The following is a 15,459-nucleotide window of genomic DNA, read 5'->3' as shown; positions in this document are numbered from 1 at the left end:
CCCCAAACAAATTATAGAAAAACCATCACAAATTTTAGAACCCATCTTCTAAACTTTCAACCACCATAGTCATACAAAACCTGCAATTCAAATTCATAATCCATTTCAAGACAAAACAAATCAAAAGCCTTTCGTTCCCTTCCCAATTCATAATCCAACACCAACACATCGCGAAGAACAATAATAATCAAAACCATCACCCTATTCTTGACGCTACCCCATGGGTTTTACTCTTATGCAAAAATGTGTTAGAGAATGGGCGATGAGGTTGGAGAGGGATGGGATGGGATCGTCGAAACGGTTGCATTTAAGGTTGAGGATGTGGAGCTGGGTAAGGGAGGTGAGGGAGAGAATGGAGTTGGTGAGGTTGTGGTCTTCAAGGATGAGGCGGGAAACATGGTAGTGGTTGTGGTTGTAGAAGTGGGAGACATTGTGTCGGGGTTGTTGGTGTTGGTAAATATTTGTGTTTTAATTTAAAATTTATAAATATATATTAATTCTATTTTATAAAATAATATTTATTTTAGATTCTCTTAAGATTTTGTTTTAATGAGTCAAACTAGTTTGTTATATTTGTTGTGACAACTGTAGGTTGGTTTTCCAACGGTCATATTTCTAACGGTCATATTTTGTTGTTGCAAAATCCCTATATATATCTCTTTCCTCTTTTCTAGAAAGGACAGACTGAGAGCTCTGGTTTCTTTCTGCCAAAAATTTAGCTCTTTCTTTTCCTATACAAAACTTAATTTTTGTGAGGACAAGAGCATTGGTGTTCATAAGGTTCGGGGATCCTTTCGCTGCACACGATTGGAACCAACGAGTTGTCGTATCTTGGGAGAGGAGCGCAATCAGAATTTCTTGTGGGGGCGTTTTCTCTCTAAGGATAGCGTTTACGCGCTTCAACCCAGGCTATATCTTTCTTCCCTTAATTTTTTTTTCTTGTGCTTATTGTATGTTATAATGCATTATTCATGTGCTGTTAATTAAATTTAATTCGCTACTGCTATTTTGTTATTTAATTCAAGACTGTGCATCTTCTTCATATTTATTTTCTTTCATTTTTTATTTTATTTTCCAACAGTCTTAGTGAGAAAAATTTTATTTTTTCACTTTCTTCTTGCATAGTCTTTTTGCAGTAGCATCCTATTTTATCAAAATGTCCGCCATGGATATGATTAAGTCCCTTTCCAGTAAGCCTGAAAAATTTACGGGTGAAAATTTTTTCTGTTGGCAACAACAAATGAAATTCTGGCTTACTGAATTGGATTTATACTCTGTGATTTCTAAAAGAGAAATAAAAACTTCAACTTCCTCTACTGATATAGTTCAAACTGATGCAACCATTAAGCATGATGTTTCTGATAAAGATATTTTATGTCATGGACGCATTTTAAGTGCTTTGGCTGATAACATATATAAGATTTTTTGCCATACCAAAACTTCTGTTGAGTTATGGGAAGCACTTGAATTGAAATATGGATCTGCTGAAAAAGGTTTAAGTCGTTACTCTTGTGAAAAAATGATTGAGTTTCAAATGTTTGTTAAGAGCTAATCATTTGTGATGGTTTGTTTAAATTAAATCTTATGTCTCATTCTATTAATAAAATATCCAATATTTCTTCTTTTGTTGCAAATGTTGAATGTTCTAATATGTGGCATGCTAGACTTGGACATGTGAATTTGAATTCTATCAAAAGAATGATGTCTCTTAATCTTATTCCTAAGGCTTCCATTGATTTAAAACAAAAATGTGAAACATGTATTCAAGCAAAACAACCTAGAAAGAGTTTTACTACATGTATTGAAAAAAGAAACTAACTTGCTTGAATTGGTTCATAGTGATGTATGTGATAGTAATGATGTGTTAACACGTGGTGGTAAGAGATATTTTATTACTTTTATTGATGATTTCTCCAAATATTGTTATGTGTATTTAGTTAATCACAAAAGTGAATTGTTTGATAAGTTCAAAGTATATAAAACAGAAGTAGAAAATCAATTAGAAAGAAAAATTAAAATTTTACGTTCCGATAGAGGTGGAGAATACACATCTTTAGACATGAGTAATTTTTGTGAAATGCATGGTATTATTCATGAAGTGACACCTCCGTATGCTCCTCAATCTAATGGTATTGCGGAAAGAAAGAATCGTACATTGCTTGATATGGTGAATGCTATGCTTGTAAGTTCTGGTTTACCAAGTAATATGTGGGGTGAAGCTTTGTATTCTGCATGCCATATTCTTAATAGAGTGCCTTATAAAAATTTTGAAAAAACCCCTTATGAGCTATGGGGGGTGTCTAGTAAAGGTAAACATTCCCATTAATAAGAAAAGGAAAATTGGACCAAAAACTGTTGATTGTGTTTTTGTTGGATACTCTATGCATAGTACTACTTATAGATTTTTGGTAGTTAATTCAGAAGTGTCTGAAATTTCTAATGGTACTATTATGGAATCTAGAGATGCTACTTTCTTTGAAAATATTTTTCCTTTGAAAAATAAATTGTCTAAATCTGTTTGTGATACTTCTTGTTCTAATTTGTCTACTTGTAGTAATACTAATAAGGACATTGTGTTTGAACCTAGGAGGAGTAAAAGATCTAAAAAAGTTAAGGATTTTGGTTCTGAATTTTGCTCTTTTTTGCTTGAAGATGATCCTAAAACTTATGGTGAGGCCATGAGATCTATTGATGCACCTTTTTGGAAAGAAGCTATTATTGATGAAATGAATTCTCTTAAAAATAATAAAACTTGGTTTCTTACTGATCTTCCCCCTGGTTGTAAAAGTATAGGTTATAAGTGGGTTTTTCGAAAGAAATTAAGAACTGATGGATCTATAGAAAAATTTAAGGCTAGGCTTGTTGTGATTGGGTGTAAACAAATAAAAGGTGTAGATTTCTTTGATACATATTCTCCTGTTTCTAAAGTTACTACCATTAGGGTCTTAATTGCACTTGCTTGTGTTTTTAATTTAGAAATTCATCAAATGGATGTAAAAACTGCCTTTTTAAATGGTGAATTAGAAGAAGAAATTTATATGAGCCAACCTGAAGGCTTTGTAGAACAGGGGAAGGAAAAGAAAGTTTGCAAACTTGTTAAATCTTTATATGGTTTGAAACAAGCTCCAAAACAATGGCACGGAAAATTTGATCAAGTTGTTCTTTCGTATGGTTTTCAAATCAATAATACTGATAAATGTGTGTATGTGAAACAATTTGATGATAATGGATGTGTCATTTTATGTTTGTATGTGGATGACATATTGATATTTGGTAGTAATATGCAATTCATAAATGATGTGAAGTCTTTCTTGTCTAGAAATTTTGATATGAAGGACCTTGGTCCTGTAGATGTGATTTTGGGTATTAAGCTTATAAAGAAAAATGATGGCATGATTTTAACCCAATCACACTATGTTGAAAAGCTGTTGAAGAAGTTTAATTATTTTGATGTGAAACCTGTTTCTACTCCTTATGACTCATCCATCAAGCTAAAGAAAAATTTGGGTAAAGGAATTTCTTCACATAAATATTCTCAAATTATCGGTTCTTTGTTGCATTTGACAAACTTCTCTAGGCCTGACATTGCATATGCAGTTGGTAGATTAGGAAGGTATACTAATAATCCTGATCATTCTCATTGGATTGCATTAGAAAGAGTTTTTAGATACTTAAAAGGAACCATCAATTATGGCATTCATTATACATGTTTTCCTGCAGTAATTGAGGGTTTTAGTGATGCAAATTGGATTTCTGATTCTGATGAAACAAAATCAACAAGTGGTTATGTTTTTAATTTAGTTGGTGGTGCAGTATCATGGAAATCTGCTAAACAAACTATTATTTCACGTTCTACTATGGAAGCAGAAATTATTGCTTTGGATACTGCTACTAGTGAGGCTGAGTTTCTTAAAAATTTGTTATGTGATCTACCATTGTTGAATAAGCCTATACCTCCAATTCCAATGCATTGTGATAGTCAAGTTGCTATATCTAAAGTTACTAGCAAAAATTTTAATGAAAAAAGAAGACACTTAAGAGTGAGACATAAGTTTATCAGAAATTTGATTTCTCATGGTGTCATTTCTCTTGACTTTGTCAGGTCAGAAAATAATATTGCGGATCCGCTTACAAAAGGGTTGACGCGTCAACAAGTACTTGAGTCGTCGAGGGGAATGGGATTAAAGCCCATTATTTAGTTACAACAATGGACACCCGTCTCCGTGTGATTGGTGATCCCATGAATGGAGTTCAACGGGTAACAACGAAATTGTTTGTTGACTAAAGTACACCAAAATGAAATTTGACGGAGCTGTTCCGTTTCTCATTCCTATGACGAGGTGTATTATAAATTGTGGCAATATTAAGGTTGAGGTATTTATATATGTGTATTTTTGGTAAAAAAACAAAATACCTCTTAATGAATCCGATGACAATTATTGTAGGGGTGAGGGTCACAACTCACTCTTTGAGGATTCACCTAGTGAGTGTGGTGGTGGGGCCGCCACTGTGAGATTTGGGCTAATCTCTAAGTGACACTCACGAAACAAGATACAAGCGCAAGGCCGTGTAATGCGCTACCACTGATTAGAACCTAATTGAACGCCAATATTGTAGGGGTTGTGTACTAAAGTCCGGTTAAAGAATATGTAGTTCAAGATAATCAAGTCACTACATTTTTCTCGGATGGAAGTTCATAAACACTAGGTATAAGGCTCAAACCCGGAAGGTTCCTTATACTGAAATACAATATCACATGCTCTTACTCTTATGTTTTTATACAAATTATCTTTTAGAAAATATATTTTAAAATTTTAAATTATGTGGGGGAATGTTGGTAAATATTTGTGTTTTAATTTAAAATTTATAAATATATATTAATTCTATTTTATAAAATAATATTTATTTTAGATTCTCTTAAGATTTTGTTTTAATGAGTCAAACTAGTTTGTTATATTTGTTGTGACAACTGTAGGTTGGTTTTCCAACGGTCATATTTCTAACGGTCATATTTTGTTGTTGCAAAATCCCTATATATATCTCTTTCCTCTTTTCTAGAAAGGACAGACTGAGAGCTCTGGTTTCTTTCTGCCAAAAATTTAGCTCTTTCTTTTCCTATACAAAACTTAATTTCTGTGAGAGCAAGAGCATTGGTGTTCATAAGGTTCGGGGATCCTTTCGCTGCACACGATCGGAACCAACGGGTTGTCGTATCTTGGGAGAGGAGCGCAATCAGAATTTCTTACCCGTGCAGTGGGGGCATTTTCTCTCTAAGGATAGCGTTTACGCGCTTCAACCCAGGCTATATCTTTCTTCCCTTAATTTTTTTTTCTTGTGCTTATTGTATGTTATAATGTATTATTCATGTGCTGTTAATTAAATTTAATTCGCTACTGCTATTTTGTTATTTAATTCAAGACTGTGCATCTTCTTCATATTTATTTTCTTTCATTTTTTATTTTATTTTCCAACAGTTGGCAGTGCAGTGGACGACATGTGAGTGATTTTTGATTTCTTAGTTGTTTCCTCTGCTTTTTGGTTGGGTCTTGTTGCAGAATTCTTAGTTGCATGATAGGGTTGCTTTTTGGTTGGCTTCTTAGGTTTCATCTCCCTTATGGTGTTGGTGTTTGCTAATGGTACTGTGTTGTTTGTGATTTAATAGAGTTTGAAGAAGATGGAGAATGGGGCTCAAAAATTTGTGATGACCCAAAATTATTTCTAAGTTTAAATGAAAAATCTTAAGTTCAGATTTACACCTAAACCTACATTCAAACAAAAAGAAAATGACAAATTTAAATTTTGTAAGAACAACAATTAGATAAAAAATATTACAGAAACAAATTTCAAATATTTTGATATTTATATGGATGAAAAACTTATTTTAATCAATTTTTTTTATAAAGGTTGTTTCTTTGGAGGAGATGAATGGAAAGACCTTAGATCAATTTTTAAGTTCACCATATTTGTTTTTGATAAAGGTTATGTATTTGGTTTTGATAACAAAGAATGCTAGGAATGGGAAGAACTTATACCTCGGATGTCTTTTGGTTTTGATAAAAGCGGTGTATTTTGACAATTTTCCAAAGCTCATGAAATCTTTTTATTTCTTTAATTGATAAAAAGAGTCCTTTAGATTTATTCTTCACTTGGTTTTGTTTATTAGATCTGTTTTTTTTTTCTCTTTAACTGATTACGGGGGTTTTAAAACTATTATAAATTATAATTTAAAATTTGAAATGAATAATGTCGATTTTAAAGCAAAGATAAAACCTTCTAGTGAAAGTGACTCGCCTTTTATCATTTATGTATTATTTGACTCTTCTTTCTAACTATCTAGTATTTGTCTCTTCTATTTTATTTATGTTCTTTTTGTCTATGCTATTTTAGGAATAACATCTAAAATAACAATAATAATATCAATAAAATTTGAATTATTGAACTTCATTTCTTGGATTATGAATAACGAATTGAATTCTGAAATGTAAATTCTAAAAATATGTAAACAAAATGAATCTTAAAATTAAAATTATGGAAGTATATATGTTTTTACAAACTGATGGAATATACATTCAATATTTTATTTATTTTTTATTTTACATTTATGAAATTTAAGTTCTGAAAATTGAAATGACACGCCCAGGTAAGGGAATTATTGAAAGAAGAAAAAAGCTGGGAATCATGTGAATAGCATAAAGCAATTGCTATATACAAAATGATTTTTGCCAATTATTGGACCCATCACCATAGAGAGATGAAACAAATAAAGTAGTATTTATAAAACAAAGACTTGGCCTAGCCAAATATTCACGAACCATGAAAAGGAATCGATGGATATAGCTCTTTTTAGCAATTTATTGTACTAACCCAATAAATAAAAGATAGAAAGTAAAACTATAAAAATGACAAAATATATAGAAAGAAGAGTTTGACTTTTATTTATTGTTAGTACAAATATTTTAACGTTGTTCATCATAAATTAATGTAGGTATGACTTTTGAAGTAGTGAATATAAAAGTTAATTATTTTTATCATACATGGCCGTGTATAATTTGGATGATGACAGTATAATTTTTTACATTATTAATGAATTTAATTTAATTCATGTAAAGAAAAAGGACCAAATAATGGATGCAAAACTTTCAGTAGAGTGTAAATTGAGGAGGGAAGAAGAGGGAGAAAGAGAGTGAAGACGGCAATCGTAGATGGCATAAAATCATTAGAAACAAATAATAATATTTACTAAGATCTAGGAAGATAGGAAAATTTGCTTCACTACTAGAATTTAGCTTATTACATGAAAATTTTTCTACGGATTTTGCAACTTACAACGTAAAAAACCATTTCTTGCATACTTCCCTGTGGATTTAAATTTGCAGGAAATGTTGGGAATAAATTTGTATGTCCACGATTCAAATCATCAGTTAATCAATTCTAATTTTAATAATAAAGTATTATTTTATTTTTCTTGTTATATTTCACTATTTGACCAAATGGTCCATTTGATAATGTCCTTGATTAAAATTAAAGACTTGTTATTATAATAGAGCTTATGATAATGAGAAACAAGTTTGTTATAATTTTAATCTAAATCGTTCTTGATCATAAGATTATTGTAAATAGGATATCAATAATCTAGATAGATTAATATATATGTGATAATATTTATTGGATAAATATTAATAGATCTCATTTAATAATTTGCATATATAGATGAGTCACATATTAATGTGATCATTGAACTCACTTAATTCAAATTTTCTAATGGTTAAAATTTACCATAAACTGCCAATAAAAAATTCTAAAGAAGAGGTATAATAGCTTTCTTTAACCTGAGTTTGTCATAGTAATTAACAGGTTATTTGTTGTATTTTGATTCCGGACACCTAATGCTTTAGAGCACTTGTTGAATGGATATTGAATATGATTAAATACTTGTAGAATTAATGATTAATAAAGAAGGAATTCATCAACTCTTGGTAATGCGTTTGAGCTCTATGAATAAAATTATATCCTGGCCAGGAAAATTAAATGAAAGAAGAAATGAGTTTCTTAAGTTATTCTGAGTTAACTCAAAAGGGATTGACAATAATATCATACTCTAGAGTTAATCCAGAGCTGTAAAGATGGAAGAAATTATTACACTACTCTTCTAATGGTTCTTGAAAGTAAAATGCTACTTCATGCTATCCGGACACTAAGGAGTGTTGCTAGACGCCTATCTTGATTAGTATATTAATTTGATTAATATATTACCGACTTAGTATTGAACCTACGGGATCACACACAAATGAGTGTTCTAATCTCTGTTAAAGAAATTATTTTAATATTTGATGATTAATTAAATTAGAGAATTTAATATGATTTACTATTAGAAAATATACTTTCTACATCGGTTATTTACGACATTCTACATCAGTTCTAAAACCGATGTTGAATGTATTATTGTTAACATCGGTTTTGAAAAACCGATGTTAACATAAATACGATAACATCGGTTTTCTAAATATCCGATGTTATACACAAAGAATTACAACAAAATAAGTGTATGCATGATGAACGTTGACATCGGTTTTCTAGTAAAATCGATGTTAATGTAATATATTAACATCGGTTTTTGATTATATTAACATCGGTTTTCCTTGAAAACCGATGTCAATGTTCATGATGCATACACGTATTTTGCTATAGCTCTTTGTTATAACATCCGTTATATATAAATAACCGATGTTAATATACAAACGTTAACATCGGTTATGTATAAATAACCGATGTTATATACAAACGTTAACATCAGTTATGTATAAATAACCGATGTTAATATACACACGTTGACATCGGTTTTCCAGTATAACCGATGTTAAGGTGCATGTTGACATCGGTTTTTGTAAATAACCAATGTTGTTTACTATATTAATATTGGTTTTTGTTAATAACCGATGTTGTTTTCAAGTTTTTTTTATATAAACATTTTATTCTGCTTTGAAGCAGTTTTAATCATAATAAACATTGAATAATTGATTTATCATAAATAACAATCAACAAATGAATTCAATGTTCAAATTACATAGGAAATGTCAAAAATGTTAAACCAAAGTCTTGTGCTGATGCTGGATTGTACTGAACAACAATGGGTTACAATGCTGCAGTACAAACACAGAATACAACTTGTCATGACAAAGACAAAACAACATACATCAATCACAACTAATAATCTCAACAATAAAAAACAATTAAGATACAATTAGAATTTTTCTTAATTAAGTATTTTTCTAACTTTGCCTTGTCCTCTTGTGAATACAACCACTAAGTCAATGGGAATCTCAGCTGAACAAGAAAGAATAGAACTTGCCAATAACTCTATGTATCTACATAGCTTTCAGGTTTCAATTAATAGACAATAAGCAGCAATAGTTAATTTTATAATTCATGAATGCTTGTATTTCTAAGCATATAAAGCTGAACTTGTTGAAGTGCATCTATGCATCTTGGTAGCTTTCAGGTTTGAACTGCATCTATGTATCTATGTAGCTTTCAGGTTTCAATTAATAGACAATAAGCAACAATAACAAGAAGCGAGTAACAACCAAGAAAAGCACTATTTATGGATGAAATATCAACAACCAACAAACTTTTCAACTAATGATTTGTAAATAAGCATTTCTAATTATCTATTATTTATAAAATCTGCTTTAATTGTAACTGTATGTAGGGGAGATGCTGGTAGGACCGACAAAGGCAGTATTTATCGATGAAATATGAACAGGATTAGACAGTGCTTTGAACAGGATTAGGCACTATTTAAATGCATAAACACACAATTAGGGGAGATGCTGGTTGTATGTTATTTGTTTTTGCTTTGGTATAACAACTGGGTTCATAAATATTAAAATACCATATTGCTCTCATATTGATATGGGTTCTCAATGAATATAGATACAATGATTAGCAGCAATTCATGAATTGCAGAATAACATTTAAACTTAATTTTCTAATCTGGGTTCTAACAAGTAACAATAGGAATCATTTTAAGTTGTATTATCTAGTAATAGGCTGATATTGCAGCTTGATACTGCTTCTAATCCTTTTCAATGTTCGAACTGCCTAATTGACAGGTTAAACCTTCTGAAACTTTATATACAGATGAGTTGAACTTGACAAAAATAGCAGAGGAAAATATTAGGAAAGAAAAAGAAGAACTTGAGAATATGAAGAGCTTCAGAGACAAGGTTAAGGAACAACTCTTCCTTGCTCTTGATCAGAATGAATGACTAGAGAGTCAAATTGCATCATCTGAACTTATGGTAAAGGAGTTGGAGCAGAAGATTTTATCTCCTGTGGGTTTGTTACAAAGCTACAAGAATGAACGAGATGAATTGCAGATGCAGCACGAAAATGCATTGAGAGAGGCTGAGGAGTTAAGGAAAAAACAAGGAGAAGCAATTCAATTCAAGTTGTGTAAATAATAACATGCCGTGGAATCCAATTGAAGGAGAAGCAATTCAAACATCTATTAATCAACTTTGGTCATAGATGACCTAGCAAGGGATTTTAATCTTGTGATTTTGTATGCTAGTAAAATAGTAACAATAAAATACCATCACCACACTGCCAATCTTGGATTTTGATGAATGGCCTATGTAACATTAACTTAGTGTTTATCTCTAAACTGTGTTTGAAGTATACCACTAATGGCTTCTTTAGTATCTTCACAATTTACACTACCAAGTTCTAAACCTGACCAACTTCATTCTCTTGCCCAGAAGCATATTTTTCTCCACTCTTTCCTTCCCAAGAAGGCCAATTACAATCCTCTCTGAGAATGAAATGTGCTGCCATTGGCAATGGCCTATTCACCCAAACCACCCCAGAAGTTAGTAGAATTGTTTCGAAGTCTGACCACAACTTGCCAACAGTTAAAATTGTGTATGAGGACCTTCAGGCTCAATACCAATCATCCCTAACTGCTGCAGTGATAGCTCTCAATAGCAAAAGGAAGCATGCTTCCTATGAGGTTCTTGGTTACTTGGTTGAGGAGCTTCGGGACGTGGTGACGTACAAGACCTTCTGCAAGGACTTGGAGGATGCCAACATCTTCATTGGGTCCTTGATTTTTGTGGAGGAGCTTTCCCTCAAGATAAATGATGCAATGGAGAAAGAAAGGGAAAGGCTTAATGCAGTTTTGGTGTTTCCATCAATGGCTGAAGTGATGAGACTCAACAAGTTGGGTTCCTTCAGCATGTCACAGCTTCGGCAGTCAAACAGCCCCTTTTTCCAGCTCATCATCCATTTCTATGTGAAGCAGCAGTATTCTATGTGGTCTTTCATATCTTCCTTGTATGCCTACTAATTCTTGGTATATTTAAAATTTTAAGGTGAAAGTTGATGTTATATTTCTATAATTTGTAACTACTTATTACTTAACCTTTTCAATCACTGCTATCAATATTAAGGGGTTGTTAAGCCAACAACTTGTTTTTAGACCCTAACATTTTCAATGACTGCTATCAATGAGTTCTATCTCTATCAAGAAGGCGGTTTAAAATATAGGACTATAGGACTTAGTTTTAATAATTATAGCAGTTTAAAATACTGCAATTTTAACACTTAGTTTTAAAATACTGCAACATTACTTTTCAGAAAACTATTCACAAAACATGTCAAATCCTACAACCAACAACACACTAACAAAATAGAAGGAATTCAATTCACATTTGATAAATAGTTCATATTAGGGACTTGCTGGTTCCATAGTTCATATTAGATACATAATTACATTGGGTACACAGCTGGTTCCAAATGCTAGCCTAACAGTTCATATTAGGGACCAGCTGAACCCAATACAAGGATTACAAATGTCCTGCACCTATTATAGAAATCCCTGCAACTGCCATCCTTTCCTAGTTACCCAAAAGCATCTCATCTCATGTGTTAGGTCCACCATGCTTATTATCTTATCTCATGTCTAATGATAACAAATAAAGTAAATTTTGGCTAACAAAAAAAGTATCAGCTAGACATACAGTTTTAGTGATTTCCAAAGTCTAATAAATAGTTTATTGTTTATTTGCTTTATTGGCTCCAATCTTACTCAAACAAATAGTTTAAATGAACTTTAACAGTAAGAAAGAGCATATGCTATGTAGCAGAACAACATACAAATAAAGAAGAAACAAAAAACAACAATGAAAGTGAAATGGAATGCTTTGAGTTCAAATCTATGGGTGGTGCAGTGGTCAATGTTAGAAACAGATTCTTCATCACTGCACTAGCTGGAAATCTCTTGCTAGGCCAGCAGATTAAACACTATGATCATAATAGAACTATAGAAGCTAAGTTGTTGCACATCTATGATCCTCCAGTGGTTTTTTTTTGCTCGTTCCGCTTATTTGAATGCATATTTTATAGGGGAAGAAGCCCGAAGCTCTTTACAAAGTAGACAATACGGAGGTTAGGCAATTTGTAGAGAAATGCTTAGCAACTGTGTCCCTCAAACTTTCAGCTAGGGATCTCTTGGATGACCCTTTTCTCCAAATTTATGATTATGGATTTGACTCAAAAGTTGTGCAGTATCAAAGACATTTCTATGAAGTAAACCCATTAATTAGACAACCTTTGAATGGAATTTACAGCATTAACAACAAGTTAATAAGTGGGGACACTGATAATGTTGGTGGTTATGGACCTGTATCTGAATTGGATTATCATCGAGATGATTTCGAAGCAAGTGAAATTGGTCTATTTGGTTGTGAAGAGGATGACAATTTGGTCGAAGTTGACACCACAATAAAAGGTAGAAGAGAAGATGATGGCATCTTTTTGACACTCAGAATAGCAGATAAGGAAGGTTATCATTTGACTTTCTTATTTTCTTCTTGAACTTTTTTAGTCTTTGATAATTTCATATTATGTAGTTTTTATGATACTTGCTACATAAGCAAAAAAACCAAACTAACAATGTAACAAATTTAGCAAATATGTAACAGATTTTAATAAGGAGAGGAACAAGAAAGGAGGTCAAGGACAACATAAGTACTAATGTGAGAGGACCATTTAAGGGGACAAGGCATCTCTCTTATCATATAAGCTTATGGAGAGACACAACAAGAGACTCTGTTAAATGTAGACAGAATAACAGCCCAACACACCAAATCTTGGACAAAGCATCTTAGGCTCCTTATACTAGGTAATATTTATTTTCGTGTGTTTGAATTGATAGGGAATGGGGTCTACATTCAACAAAAAATATCTTAGTCTTCTCGGATGATTCATTTGGCAAATCTACATTGACAAGTATAAATAAATATATTTATAAAAACAAAATGATAATTGAAATAGTAGTCTTTATTAACATAAGCACTACTAGTTTGTTTCTCTTTACAACAAAAGGCCTCAAACTCAAACCTACCCACTTTGCCTCACATATCAACAAATATTCAACACCCTCAAGAGAGAGAGAGGGTTTTGAACCAATTCCTTCATCAGAAGAATGAGAGATTTTGGTTATTCCACTACAACTAGAGGAGGCATCCAAAGGGATCGCATTGATCCCAAATCCAAGCTTCAATGTTCTTCTATCTTTCTCACTCAAAATATTAATTTTATTTGGGATCATGCTATCCCTTTGGATTTCTCCTTTAGTGGCTTCTATAATGATGACTCTCATGGATTCTGCTTGCTAGCTGCACCACAACATAAAAACTTCCATATACGCCTCTCAATTAACACTACTACACTACTAATGCATTATGTGGCTGAAGGAGAATCACATAACTCATTTCTGTAATTCCATATTCTTTTCCTTTTAATTGAAACCCTTTTAGCTCTTACACACTTGCCTTGTCTATTTCCTTAGCTCTAAACAATTTTCTTTTCTAATTTCTAATGCTTACTTTAGAAACTACAAATTATAAACCTTCAACTTGATTTTGAAAACTGAAACCACTAAATCAATATAACTATTATCAGCATCACAAAGTTGAACTTCAGGATGACGCAAGCTATCAACCACTACCAGCAGCATTCGCAAAGGTACTAAAATCCCAAATCCCAATAACCTGTCAAAATACCACACATATTTTTATTTCCTGTTGTCAAAACTACTGTTGTTTTGGATGTAAAAGCTATTTTTTTTTTGCTCAGCAAAGGTAAGTATTATATATATTAAAGAGTACCAGAGGTACTATAGATACACAATGAGATTGGGTATGCAACTCGTTCTGAATACTAGAGTAAACAATTTATATTAGGAACCTAGCTGACCCCAATATAACGATTACAAATGCCCTGCACTAATTATTCAGATTCATGCAACTACCATCCTTTCCTAATTATGAAAAGCTTCTGTGAGATGAGTGGACCAGTGATTCAAATGCAGTGTGAAATCCTTCTCCATAGCTTTAAGCCATGTCCAGATTAGAAGCACTGTATGCTATATTGGTACAACAATATTGTTACAGTAAGTGCAATACCTGACCCCCTATATGCTATATTGGTATGGCAAAGCAGCTGCCACACTAAAGCAAATAGTTTCTATATCATATGCTTAAAACTAAAGTATTAAAACCAAAGCATCTTAGGCTCCTTATTTGGGAAGGAGATGAAAATCCGAGGCAAATGAAGACTCTGTCTTGGCAGTGCAAGGAATTGAAATAGCATGAAAAGTGTTGAAGAAGCTACACACAGTCATTCTACAGATGAGGGTAATATTCTATTGCAAACTTCAAAGCATAGCAAAGAAGCACACAACTATACACATTGTATTTTTAAATTGAACCAAAGCACACAACAAAGAAATCATGATCTTTTCTCAAACCAAAGCACACAACTATACACATTAATCCTTCAATATATAGGTTGGGTTGCAGCAAACCAAACGAGTAATAGATTGCTAGAAAAATCAAACTCTTAACAGAAACAAACTTGAAGATTTTTGCTAACTAAACTAGAAATGAAAAACAGACGAAGCTTACCTCAAACCCAACAGTGACAATGGTAGCGAGGCTGGAAGTGAGATCAGTCACAATGGCACGTAGACTTGAAGCTTTCCTTGTACCTCAAGTCACCACGAAATGTACCTAGGGTTAACCGAAATGACACAGCTAAGTTACAATGAAGATATGAAGCTGAATATATGAAGCTTAGACAAAATGTACCTTCAGAGGTTACACGAAGAGGAAGAGAGCGCGAGCAAAAAAAGGGTATGTCACACGCGAGGTTACACAGAGAAGAAGAGAGCGCGAGCAAACTAGGCTGCGTATGACATAATTTAAAATATAAGTCCAACATCGGTTTCCAATACAAAATTGATGTTAACAAAATGATGTTAACGTTAACATCGGTTTTTTTCCAAGAAACTGATGTTAACTGGTCATAACTTAACAACGGTTTTCATAAAACCGATGTTAACGTACATAGGTTAACATCAATTTTCTTCAAACCCGATGTTAATGAATAAACATT

At 32.4% G+C, this 15,459-nt stretch overlaps 1 non-coding gene across 1 annotated transcript; it reads left to right on the top strand.

The window, feature by feature from the left end:
* The first annotated feature begins 13,514 nt into the window (after positions 1–13,514).
* On the top strand, positions 13,515–13,637 carry MIR393D (microRNA MIR393d). Its single transcript, NR_126735.1, has one exon. It is a non-coding gene; the product is annotated as a microRNA MIR393d (primary transcript).
* The last annotated feature ends 1,822 nt before the right edge of the window (positions 13,638–15,459 follow it).

Source organism: Glycine max, chromosome 10, assembly GCF_000004515.6.
Source record: "Glycine max cultivar Williams 82 chromosome 10, Glycine_max_v4.0, whole genome shotgun sequence".
NCBI lineage: Eukaryota > Viridiplantae > Streptophyta > Magnoliopsida > Fabales > Fabaceae > Glycine > Glycine max.
Note: the sequence above shows the minus strand (reverse complement) of the source record. Positions and strands in the feature narration are given on the sequence as shown.